The sequence below is a fragment of the Scatophagus argus genome, chromosome 8 (genome assembly GCF_020382885.2).
Source record: "Scatophagus argus isolate fScaArg1 chromosome 8, fScaArg1.pri, whole genome shotgun sequence".
NCBI lineage: Eukaryota > Metazoa > Chordata > Actinopteri > Scatophagidae > Scatophagus > Scatophagus argus.
In genome coordinates, this window is record NC_058500.1 from 20,951,430 (window position 1) to 20,963,710 (window position 12,281).

At 41.7% G+C, this 12,281-nt stretch overlaps 1 protein-coding gene across 5 annotated transcripts in view; it reads left to right on the forward strand.

Moving 5' to 3' along the window:
• The window catches only part of LOC124063494 (plexin-A1-like), a 279,266-nt gene that overhangs the window by 15,885 nt on the left and 251,100 nt on the right, over nucleotides 1-12,281 (forward strand). For 4 of the 5 annotated variants that reach the window (XR_006844116.1, XM_046397214.1, XM_046397216.1 and 1 more), the window contains exon 2: nucleotides 9,783-9,988. The gene's annotated coding sequence lies outside the window, so the exon portion shown is untranslated. Of the gene's footprint in view, nucleotides 1-9,782; nucleotides 9,989-10,128; nucleotides 10,346-12,281 lie in introns of those variants that run through there. The other variant, XM_046397215.1, reaches the window with a different exon arrangement.

Here is a 12,281-nt window from a genome sequence, read left to right on the forward strand (position 1 = left end):
TGTTATGTTCCTCTCACTGCTTTCCCACTCACATTCTCACACTCAACACACACTCAACACACACTCAACACACACACAACACACACACAAAATGTATGCGTATATACATACACACAAAATTGTCTCACCTCCTTCTTCCTTTCCATCTCCAGCCCCCTTTTACCTCTTCACATCTACGTTGTTCTTCATCTCATTTCTTTTCCATATAAATTGCTTCTATAGCATGACATAAATAACATAATGCTCCTTTTTTTTTCTCATTGTGTAAATCCATAATGGTTGTGGGTGGTCCTCACTCTTTCTCTCCTTACCTTTATTCTCATTTTAATTCAATTCTGCTTCACGGGTATCAGAGCAAAGAAGCCTGTTTTCAATGATGGCAGAAGCAAATTAATTAATATTAAAAATGTGTGACGTGACACTATGCAGCCTGAGCATACAACTGATGATCAGTTTTAAACATATAAGCACCTTCCTCTGAACAGCCTCACCAGAATTATGGAGACAGAGGTATCCAGTGCACAAAATTTAGGCAATTAAGGAAAAATTACCAGCAATAAACTAAAAGAGACGGAAAGCACGGAGGGAGCCACAAACAATATTAGACTTTAGAGATATAAAATAACTTGGCACTTTTATAGCAGAATGAAACATAAAAAAAAATACAGAGAACAGATGTAGAAAGTTGGAATGGCATTGAAACAAGTATTGGCACTGAAAAAGAAAACAGGCATTACATCATCTGCATACTAAAGAGAGGCTGTCAGTCTTACTGAATGTCTGCGCTGAAGCCTGATATGATCAGCACTAGCATACAGCAATGACTTCCATGAGTTCCTGCTGCAAGTTAGATCTGTTTTCTCTCTCTCTCGCTCACTGTCCTGTCACTTTGAGCTGCACTTTTCTTGCATTTCTTTCACATCATAAAAGTTCAAATGTTCTCAGCATTTCAGCGCAAGGTGGAGCAGCTGCACCGCTTTTCCCATTGTTTTTACCCATTTGATTTCCCAAGGCGTTTTGGAAGCGGCTGCTAGGTGCTGCACTTTCTTCAGTAGCTAGTTGCTAACTTCATTGGTCTGTTGTTGGGCAATGGAGACATTTGGTGTATTTGATCCAGCGTTAATATAAGAAATATTTGGAGTTGTAGCTTTAAGGTTAGGTAAGCTGGTTAAAAAACACATGTGCAGACTGTCGGGAGGAAATAAGAAATGAAAGATGGTCTCTTATGTCTGAGTCATTTGCTTCTGAGACAATTTGAACCTTCTCCCTAAGAGGTTTTGGGATGTGGTAAGACTACTGTTGGTTTCCCTCCCTGTTGCTGTCACTCCGCTTGTCATACAACCTCAACCCTTTTCCCTGCCTCTCTTTTGTTTATCCCTCCCTTATTGATACCTGCCCCTTTTTCTTCCTCTCTCACATCCCTCCGTCTCCGGGTCCCCACTAGCCGTTTACGCCTCCTCAGTGCTATTACAGCATCACTTTGCATTTAGATAACCATCGCCTCGCCACCCCAAATTGGTCCTGAGCAGAAGGGGGGGGGCGTAAAGAGAGGGGGAGAAGGGGGAGGGAGAAGGGGAGGAGGAGGAGGAATGGGACACGGGGAAGAGGAAAAGGTGATATTGAAGTTCAAACTGAATATTTCCAGGAGAAATAATTGCAGATGTTGGAGCCCCTGCAGTCGGTGACACAAGGCAAAATTTTAGGGGGAATACAGACCAGCAATTTCTCCACTGGCAATTATGATCAACAGCATTTTTTTTCTATTACAATTTTATGTTCCGGCTCTCCTGCTGAGTCATCCAGGCACATTTATTTCATCCTAGAATCCTTCCTTTGCCCAGCCCCAAAATTATGCCAAATTGAGTTTGTATTGTAGTATCATGACAACTGTTCCACTTTTCAAAGCCAAGGAGCCGTAACCATGCTGTGTGAGCAATAAAGTGAAACTGAAGCTTTATCTTGTGCCCTGAAGTGTTGTTGGTACCCAAGTGGAGCTTGTATTATGTTGGACCATTCATGGGAGTCATTTTGACTGATACAGTGCTGTAGTACTGTACATGCTGCCCTTTGCTTATGTACACTGGACAAATACAACAGAAGCAGCATAAGCAGCATCTATCAGTATGTACAGCTGCAGTTACATCTCTATCACTGCATAAATTCCTCCCAGTTGAAGTTTCCAAATGAACTGTTTATCTGAACACTAAATCAAGTGATCTGATGAAGTTTGTGTTTACATGCACCAAAGCGTGTAATTGGAACAAATGTAGAGAAAAATGTTTAGGCTTGCTCGGAGGCTCACTGCTGTCATTTACACTTGGAATAAGAATAAGATTTATTCCTACTCCAAAAGCAATATTTCATTGCAAGCACTGTCACTGTACCAGCACTTTTATCCAGAATGATAAAATGTTGAGGAGCTTTCCAAATGAACTAATTAGCTTAAACATTTTTTTCATTCTGGTGAGGCAATTTGGCCTCATTAACACTCAACAACAGCAGCTCTTGATGACGCACCTTGCAGTCCCAGGTCCCTTTTTGTACAGTTGATGACTTTGTGCCAACATACATGAAAAGCAGTGATACTATTTCTACACATCTGATACATATTATGTGTGTGTGTGTGTGTGTGTGGGTGGGTGGGAGAGAGCAGGCTGTGAGCACCAGTGGCTGCATGATGGTCTGCTTCTGCCTCTGTTTTTGAATTCCTAATGGAGGACTGGAGTAGACAAACACTCACACACATACACACACCTTTTGTTGTTAGCCATCAGAATCAGGTCAGGCTAAGATAAAATATAAGTCTTGGCTGTGTAAACTCATGTGCATTTCTCACTGTGTGCATGCACATGCATAATATTATGCTGTAGACAACGCATTCGGTCCCTCCCTCACCAGGGAAAAGTATAATATTCATTAACTTTCTATAAAGATAAATACAGTAAATTAATAATCAGAATACAATTATGCATCCACATACTGGGCTACAAAAATTTAAAAAAAAAGAAAAACATAAATAAACCCACATCTGCAACTGCAAAGAAACAACACTGAAAGGGCTTTATGCTCTGTGTCAGTGTGTTAATATAAAAGAAGTCAGAAAATTATCCCGTTATGGCCAGCATGCTCTCAGCAATACCTCAACTTGTTTATCCATCACAGGATTTATATTTAACATATCTGCCTACACCCTGATCTAACAAAAGTTCTACATGCACTACATTACAACTTGTTTGCATGACTCTTTAAACATTTTATTGCATGACCACAGTATTGTATTTTGTTCCTATATTTTAACCTTGGAACTAATTTATTTAGGTCTCAGATTCTAATTTTACTTGCAAGATTTTTCACTGGATGGGCACTGAGAACAAAGAATAGCTTCACTGTAATAGTTGTGCATTTTCCAAATTAAGCACTCAAAGTGCTAAAAATGTGATTAAAATGAATGACAGGCTGAGACAAATCTAAAGCATTCAAGACAGAAAGCAAAGATAGGGGACATGCCCTATATGTCCCATACAATAAAGAACTTGAACATGCATGACTTGTGCTCAAACACTGTGCCCTAATGCATTACACGCAGACACAAACCACACTGAAGCTGCTGCTGCTGTTCAGGACACGCCTCCCGCATAGAAACAATGTGTAAGACTGACAGCCTCAGTCCTATCAAATGCAAATGTCCAAAAACTACATATGTTTATATCATATAGTCCTCCTTTAGACTCTAAAAGGCATGACTATTGTCTTTCAAGAGCAAAGGGAGAAAAGGTATGATGCTGTCTGGGTCCCTCAACAGCTTGGGCTCAGCACATGCTGTGTTAATAACAGCTGAGCGTCTTAGGTCATTTCTTCAGAATGTCTTCTTTGCTTCATCTAAAGACGTCCACATTCAGTTTTTCTCATGTCATTTTTGGTATTTGGTGATGTAGTACAAAGAGCAACAAAGTCTGTACATGGACAAGGCTGGTAGTGGATGGGACTCCTGGGTGAAATGCCCTGTTTGTAATTTAGCACGACATGCGATGCATATTTGTTGAAGGTAACTTTGAGTGAGTGTGACTCATTATGGTCTGTACAAGATGAGGAAGAAACTAAACCTGAACATGTCAGCATTGATCCTACAGGACAGAGATGCCAGATACAAGCCTGTCAATGGTCCATTACAGCAAAAACCCATTATACTGAATCTGATGAGGACTGAGCCACTTTTCACCCACACGCTGTCAAACTTCATCATAACTTAACAGGAAATAATTTTTCATGTAGTCTTAATTGAGCAATATCTTCTAAATTCAGTAAAGAAAATGTGTTATTGTGAAAATATAATTTCAAGGTTTAATTTCTTGGCAGTGAGTAACCATCTTCCACGTAGGTAAATTTGACATAATTTCAGTGATTGAAAGAATGAATACGAGGACTAAGAAGACGAGTGCTGCACCGGGTAACATGAGGGATTAGAGTGGAGAGGAAACAATGAACGGAACAAACAGAAGCTGTAATGCTGCAGATGAACAGCATTTTTAGTCCAGCTCCATTTCTCTGTGGTCTTAGAAACAATATGAACAATAGCTAGTCACCTTGATCTCTCTCTGGCTGCTATTCATTGGTCTTTTGCTTATACTTGTACAGTTTGAATGGTTAGCTGTTGCATTATCAACCACTGTTGCTGTCCATCACCCGCTGAGCTGTAATTACAGACGCATCCATAAGTGACAAAAGGAGGGAAGGAGCTCAAAGAAGTGTGACAAGTGTTGCCCCCCCCCCCAACAAATTCAAAGGTCTGGTTGTCCTTTGAGCTGCAAACCTTGTGCTGCACCCTTTATCTCTCTGATTGCCGGCTTCTCCTTTTCTTTCTCCCTCTCCGTCCCTCCTTCCCTTCCAGCACGTCTCTTTGCTCATCTACTCCCCTTTCTGTCTGTAATTGCTGCTGCCGTTGAATCTAACATAACAAGGATTCCTGTGATTTTTGTCACTGATCATAAAAAACAAAAATATAACACCTAAAGAATAAGATAAATGAACAAAAAACAGGTAAAACATATGATCTCAATAAATGCACGTGGAGACCTCGACTCTTAAGCACAAAAGTTAAGAGAGTTGATTTGATTTAAGCCTAAAAGCAAAGAAAAATGAACAAAAACACACAGGGTTTTTTTTTTTTTTTTTTTTTTTTAACTGCCTAATTAGCTTCTTTTTCAGGCGGCTCTCTGTGGAGATTTTAATTATGATTTGGCATCAGTCGGCGTTTATGGGATGAAATGGACATTGTTGATCAAGGCCCTGTTGGAAGGTGGTAGAGATGGAGAGAGATATGAGCAAACCAGAAAATGAGGGAGGGAGCGAGAGAGAGAGAGAGAGATTGTGGTGCTGATCAAACACATTTTCCATTCATACCATGCTCAGCTACATGCTGACAAGCCGCACACATCAAGACCCCTGTTGGAAGCAGAGCACTTTTGCTCGTTCTAAAATTTGCACTTAAAAAGTCAAAAGCCACAACATTTCTATAGAAATGTCTGTTCTGCTACTTTCTCAGTTGATATAATAATCCAGCTTCATTGGCAGCTGTTGAAAGCTTTTGCAGTTCTAAGCACTGAGTATCGACGAGCGAGAGGCGGTGTACACCCTGGACTGGCTGCCAGTCAGTCACAGGGCTGACAGCATGCGTAACTTAACTGACATAATTATTTTAACTGAAGACATTATCACTTTTCTAAAAGTATTTTTGTGCTTGATACTTGATTCTTGCTTGTACTTGATGTCACCTACCTGAGCTCCATTCTTATGTTGCTGTCAGGTAGCGTGTTGTCAGCAGCAGACACAGAGCAACCAACATGCACAACTCCCAAATATAAAAATCCCTTCTTCAGCTCAAACAAGCTGATTGGCTAATACAATTTCAAGTCAGGAAATGTTCGTGTCCTTACAGACATTACAGAAACATCTAAGGGGGAGAACTTCTCCAAACATTTGTGTGCGTTCACTCACAAGCGGCGTGTTCCAGCCTCGATCAGAGACGGTGACTTGGACCGAACATGGGCAAGCAAAGAGCACCAACTGTAAACACTCAAAAAAAGAGCAACTCACTGGTGAACCCAGAGGAGTGTTGGGGGGGCGTAGAGTCACATATTTTCAAGAGAAGAACAGAAAACTAACTGATGTGGAAGAAAACTAGCCAATGCAGATTAAAACTGAAGCAGAAAAGGCACATCTGTTTTTAAAGGACTGTCTCATATTACTGGTACAAATTCTTAATGTGCTGTCATCTTGCAAGGGCAGAGTTATAAAATGTGTCTTAGAGTATGGTACATAATGTGTTTTCTCACAGGTAAACACATAATGTCGGTATGCACATCAGAGGTGCAGCAGTAAGCTATTATCCCCTTCAGGACAACAGAGGTTTAATGGAGGAAGCAGTCTTGTCTGCTGTGTATCTACTATTTTTAGTTGCGTACAGAAATGTTAATTCAACCGTCACTCTTATGCAGTCACGTGATGATACAATACATAGTAGTGTACCCTACAGTCAGTAATCACGATAATGCAAACACATTTTCATCTTTTTTCCCCACCAATTTCCCTTACATGATTCTCAAAACACACAAGAAATGAAACTGATTTCTTGTAGCATAAAGAGGTGGTAAACACAACCAGTCGGGCAATTTTAACTTTTGAATCTGGCTCCTGCTTCTAACAACCAAAGAGCACAGGTCTTTATCTAAACATTTCATATAATGCTGATTCTAAGCAATAAAGATTCCTGTTGTACAAGCAGAGCAGGGCTGGTGTGGGTAACTCACAGGTTTTTAGCATGAGAAATGAACTCTGAGACTGGCAGTGACACGCTGAGCCATGTAAGTCCATGGGAGTTAGAGGAAAGGATGCTCACACAAACACACACATGCACGTAGGCATACACACATACAGTAACCTGAGCAGCAGAGTATCATCTGTGTCACCACATCCTCTGCCTCAGTGTGGGGAGGAGGAACCGGACACCCCATCGCTCTGTATGAAAACTCCCTAGTCATCACTAACGTGCAGGAATATCAACATTTAATATGCACAAGGGGATCGCTGAGGTCAAAGCAGGGGCCGAGAATGAAGAAAAACTACAGAAACGCTCGTAGGTGAACGCAAATGAAGAACGCACACCAGCCATACTTCTTTATTTGTGGTGCAAATCCATCTCCTCCCACTGCTCGAATGCTTCTTAGTATTTAAAGAGTTACAGTGGAAGCCATGATATGAAAATTGGGCATAACCTCTCTAGGGCAATAAAAGGATGGTACTGGCCAACCCTGTCATGGAGAAAATACGTGTAAATGCAACTAATTTCCAACATGAAATATGATGAGAAATGAAAAGTAGTCGCTGTTCGAGATTTTGTCCTGCACTGGAGTAGTGGGGAGGTGGTCGGGTGGATGACAAGTCTCCAAAATCTGGGACTCTGAGACCAGAAACCATGGTTTGAGTCCATTCTCTGATCTGTGGTTCAGTTAAAAAAAAACAAAAAAAACAAAAGCATTCTGGTTAAGATTAGTGAGGTTGTTTGATTTTTTTGTGACTTGCTAGGCACGTTAATCACATTTCCTTATTATGTGAATTGGTCAGCATTACTGTTTCCTTTGTATACGTATTTGCTGTTACAAATTAGCTGTATATGAATGGAATTAAGGCTGTACTGGCAAATGTAGCCAGAGATTGTATGTTTTAACTCAGTCACTGTTATATAATTTAGTTTACACTTCTGATAATTTTCCACAGCGTACCCTAAGTTCAAACATTGTTTCATCTGTCTTCAAGCCAGTTCAGTGTGCCATGACAATTAATGTGCACACGGTTCTAATCCTTTAATGTGATGTGTCTCCTTTTGGTGTGTCAATGTCCCATTACTATTATTATCATTATTATTACAGCTGCAGGCAAGGGACATTTTCAAAAATATCCTGCGTAATGAAATTAGGATTGATCTGTCATGTGAACATTAACAACACAATAGGCCTCTTTCACAGTATTTCACAAAATTGACTTGTTTTGTAGAAAAAGTGCAGATATTGCAAATAGCATTAATGATGGCTCCATTTATTTTGTTCAAGTGTGTCAGTGAGCCATCATGCACTGTAGTATAACCCTCAAACTGGAAGCAGCTAAATGGAATTCGGCCATTATTAATTTCTTCATTTGCATCTGTGCTTTTTCTGCTGTGGCAAAATGTCTTCCCTGAACAAGGCTGCAAAAAAGCTTTGGAGACTTTAGTCGAAAAGGACAGACAAGCCAGCATGTCTGGGGCAAAAAAAGGATGAGGTGAAATTAGTTGTTGCTGTGCAGCAGCCAACTCATAAATTTCAGATTTCCTAGCTTCCTTGAATGCACCAAAAAGCGGAGATTTTAATCAACCTGTTGTTTTAAACAGCATCACAAAGGCTACCTGAAACCTACCTTAAAAAACGTTTGATTGCTTTTGATAATGGGTCTACCACAATGTGAAGTGTGGAAGAGTTGTAGTAAAAACATGTAAAACAAACACATGATGACATTTCACCACTAGGGGGCAAGAAACAAAAAATCCAGGTAACTTAATAAAGCCAAGTTAATAATGTTATTATGGATAATGTGTAAGCAAACAGATATCTACAGCAGAGACAGCAGCAGTGGTGTTCATTAAGTCATGTTTCTGACCTCCTGATGATTGCAGGTCCAATATTCACTCTCCTTTCACGCTCTTTTTTGTCTTGATTTGCTCTGCACCAAGTCCTGAGAAAACTTCTAAATCTTCTAAAGCTTCTAAATCCTTCACAGTGCTGCTGTAAACCCAAAACAACAAAAGATTTGACAAACTTTATGCGGGCCACAACGATGACGAGACGCATCATTTTGACAGAAGTTTCACCAAAGGCTGATGAGCACTGAGATTTCATTTATGAGGTTTTTAAAGTCAGTGTCTCTTTGGAACGTACTTTGAAAATAGCAGGTTAATTTAATTTTTTCCCCCTCCCAAATTTAAGTACTTAAACATCCAGTCAACTGTTTTATCTGAAAAGAAAAAGTTGTTAATGGCGGTGCAGAGTGAAAAATCTGCTCTAAATTAACTCCAGCGGCCTGTGGTGTCTTTGGTGAAGTAACAGACAAGGCCAACACTGCGGATAAAGATGATTTGTCAAGTTTCAAGGGAGCTGACCTTCAGCAGTGAATGCTATTGAATAGACTCACAGTTACACGCATAATCCTAACAAGCACGTTGTTGCACAGGCAGGCACTCACACTCGTGCAGAAAACGTACATGCACACATAAGCATACGCTGTCATGAAAGAAACCAAGAAAACAAAAACGGATAACACACACACACACACACACACACACACACACACACACACACACACACACACTCACTCACTCACTCTGGGAGGGAGACATGAAAACAGTGCCACTCTGCATGAATTATAACACGACAGAAGCAATCAGTTAAACTGGGTAGGACCAGGCTTTGAGCACGAATGTATCAACGAATCAGATTCCAATGAAACCACCTTTATCATGTCGTGTATTAAACCTCAACCAGACTACAGGGAGCGTGAGAACACACGGTACCGCAGCTGGTAGCGGGTCCGATGCTGCCACCTATGCGCGTCATGGAAATGCACGTCGGATGAGTCGCTGTAACGCACTGAGGCAGCCAGGGGGCGCACTCATGTCACTAACCTCTCTCTCTCTCTCTCTCTCTCTCTCTCTCTCTCTCTCTCTCTCTCTCTCTCTCTCTCTCTCTCCATACCAGGGGATGCCGGGGTCTAACCGCAGCTCCTCTCATTCATGCTGAGCGCTGCTCTCCTGTGCACACGGAGCTGCAGAGCTGAGCTTTGGAACCGGTGCTGCTGCTGCTGCTGTCTGACGAAGCTGCCGGGAACGGGAATGTCTTCTGCTGCAACTCTGACATCCTAAAAATCATGCCAAGCAGGAAGAACGCGGAGGACCGTTTGATCAGTAAGTACAGCCAAACTTTTTGTGGTTGTTCATCATCTCCCCACTCGTCTTGGAGCTCTTTTTTTTCTACATCTGAAATGTTGGTGGCGACACCCCCCCCCCCCCCCTCCTCCTCCAAACCCTTCCTCTCTCCTTACCTCTCCGCGTCCTACTTGATAAATTCCGCCAATGTCTGTCTCCCGTCTTCGTGTCTGAGAAGAGCACTCGTGGAGCAGTTTGTGCTGCGGGAGACATGAGTCTGATGATTAGTCTTTGTGCTTCAAAACATCGCATGGCTTGTTGTGCGCACAGCGGCGTGAACTATCTCCGAAATGACTGTTCCCCTTTCTGCTCGTGGAATTGGTCAATTTGCTGAAGGTGAAGGACTGCTTTATCTCACTGGCAAGGAACTGCGGATTTTGGATGCAAAGTGGCGGTATGAATAGGCTGTTCGTGTATGAGCTCCTCGGGGGTGTTTTTATCTCCCACATGCTTGAGCTTTAATGTTTATATGGCACATTTAGGTTCGCAGCAATATTATAGGAATATTGTCGCAATGGTATACAGCTAGTGATGCCATTAGACTGGGTCACTATAAACCTTCTGCTGAGCGCGCCACAGCCACACCAGCCACTATAAGAATGTTATTAGAGTTGGAGATGAGTAGCTGTTGTGGTTTATTGTGTGTGATGATTCCTTGCTGGAAATGGGATTGAACCCGGCAGGAATATGTTTTCACCTGCGCTCAAGACACGGAACGCACTTGAAAAACTCTCCTGTCCGCGGGCATGTGCGCTAAGATGAGTGTGTATGGGCTATGCGGTGTCTTGTGCCATAAATCATGATTGTGTGTGTATGCGAGCGCAAGTTTTTATAGAGCGCTGTGCCTATTTGTACTTGTTCAGACGCAAAATGCAAGTGTTTAAAAGTGGGTGTAAGTATGCCTTGTGATTGACCTGTGAGTCTTGGGGCTTGCGAGGCTTTTCCTTCTGGAATGTATTTGTGTGTGCATGTGCAGATGTGCGTGTCCCTCACCCACCCCCACAAACACACACACACACACAGAGCATCATCATTTTGGAGTCACATCAACGTGCTCTGACAGTTTTGTGTCACCTTATGAATTTTTGACTTGAAATGCGTAGGTGAGGCAGACGGGCTGATTTTGAGAGACTACGGGCACCAAGCCACCCGTTTGGCTGCCAAGCACATAGGAAAAAGAAAATCTCTTTAGGTGGTGTGTGTGTGTGTGTGTGTGTGTGTGTGAGAGAGAGAGAGAGAGAGTCTTTGCATGTTCTGAATCTCTTCTCATCTCCTTTTCTCTCCCTTCTTATCTCTCTCCAGGGCGAACTCATGAGGATGTGTGTGTGTGTGTGTGTGTGTGAGAGAGAGAGAGAGAGAGAGAGAGATGATGTGGGAGCTTTGGATGAGATGTAAAGAGATGTATGGGGAAGAATGACTTCTCCTCTCCTAAGTGTGTGTGTGTGTGTGATGATGTGCCTGTGCTGGGATGCGTTGATAAGGCAGAAACCCTGATCATCACCTCCACTTTGGGGCTGAGGCGTGACATCCAAAGTGACTGCATGCATCCAGTGTCATAATGAGTGTGGAACATATTAGTTCCTGTTACACTGGCTGACATGCACTGTTTGCCGAAGTTTTAGCCTGAAATGAGTCAGAATCAGACGGCAGCGGCATTACATGTGTTTTTTAGCAACCTGTAACCTAATCTCGTTTATTCTTGTTGTGTTATTAATTTGTTCTTTGGGGAGATCATCATTTCTTCCTGCTTTCTATGCATGATTCTGTGGATGCTGTAAGCAGTGTTCAGTCAGACTTTAGGGAAGTACTAGGGCGATGCCACTTGCCATGTGATACAAGCATAATTGATGTTTAATCAAACATTTAAAACATCCATCCTACTTTGCAGCAGTGTTTTAAATCTCCAGTAAATATGACCACATTTATGTGATATGAAGAACTGATAGTGATGTGCTATCATTAGTTGGTAGTTTGACATTTAATGGCAGTTTTATGTGATTTTGTTATATAGCCATCATATTTCAAGGCTTTGCTGTCATTATTGAAATTATTCTATCCCTTTTGAGATTAATTAATGAATAATTAACTGCATAGTTCTTTTTTTAGAAGGGTGTATTTAGGTGAACAGCCTCATTCTGTGTTCATAAGTAACTTTATTGTTGGCTGAAGACTGTTTCTTGGAGCTTCCTTGACACTGAGTTTTATGAGCCTTATTATAAGTGAGAATGGACTCTGTGCCCACCACCTCGCCCAGCAGGAAAACTGTTTGGAT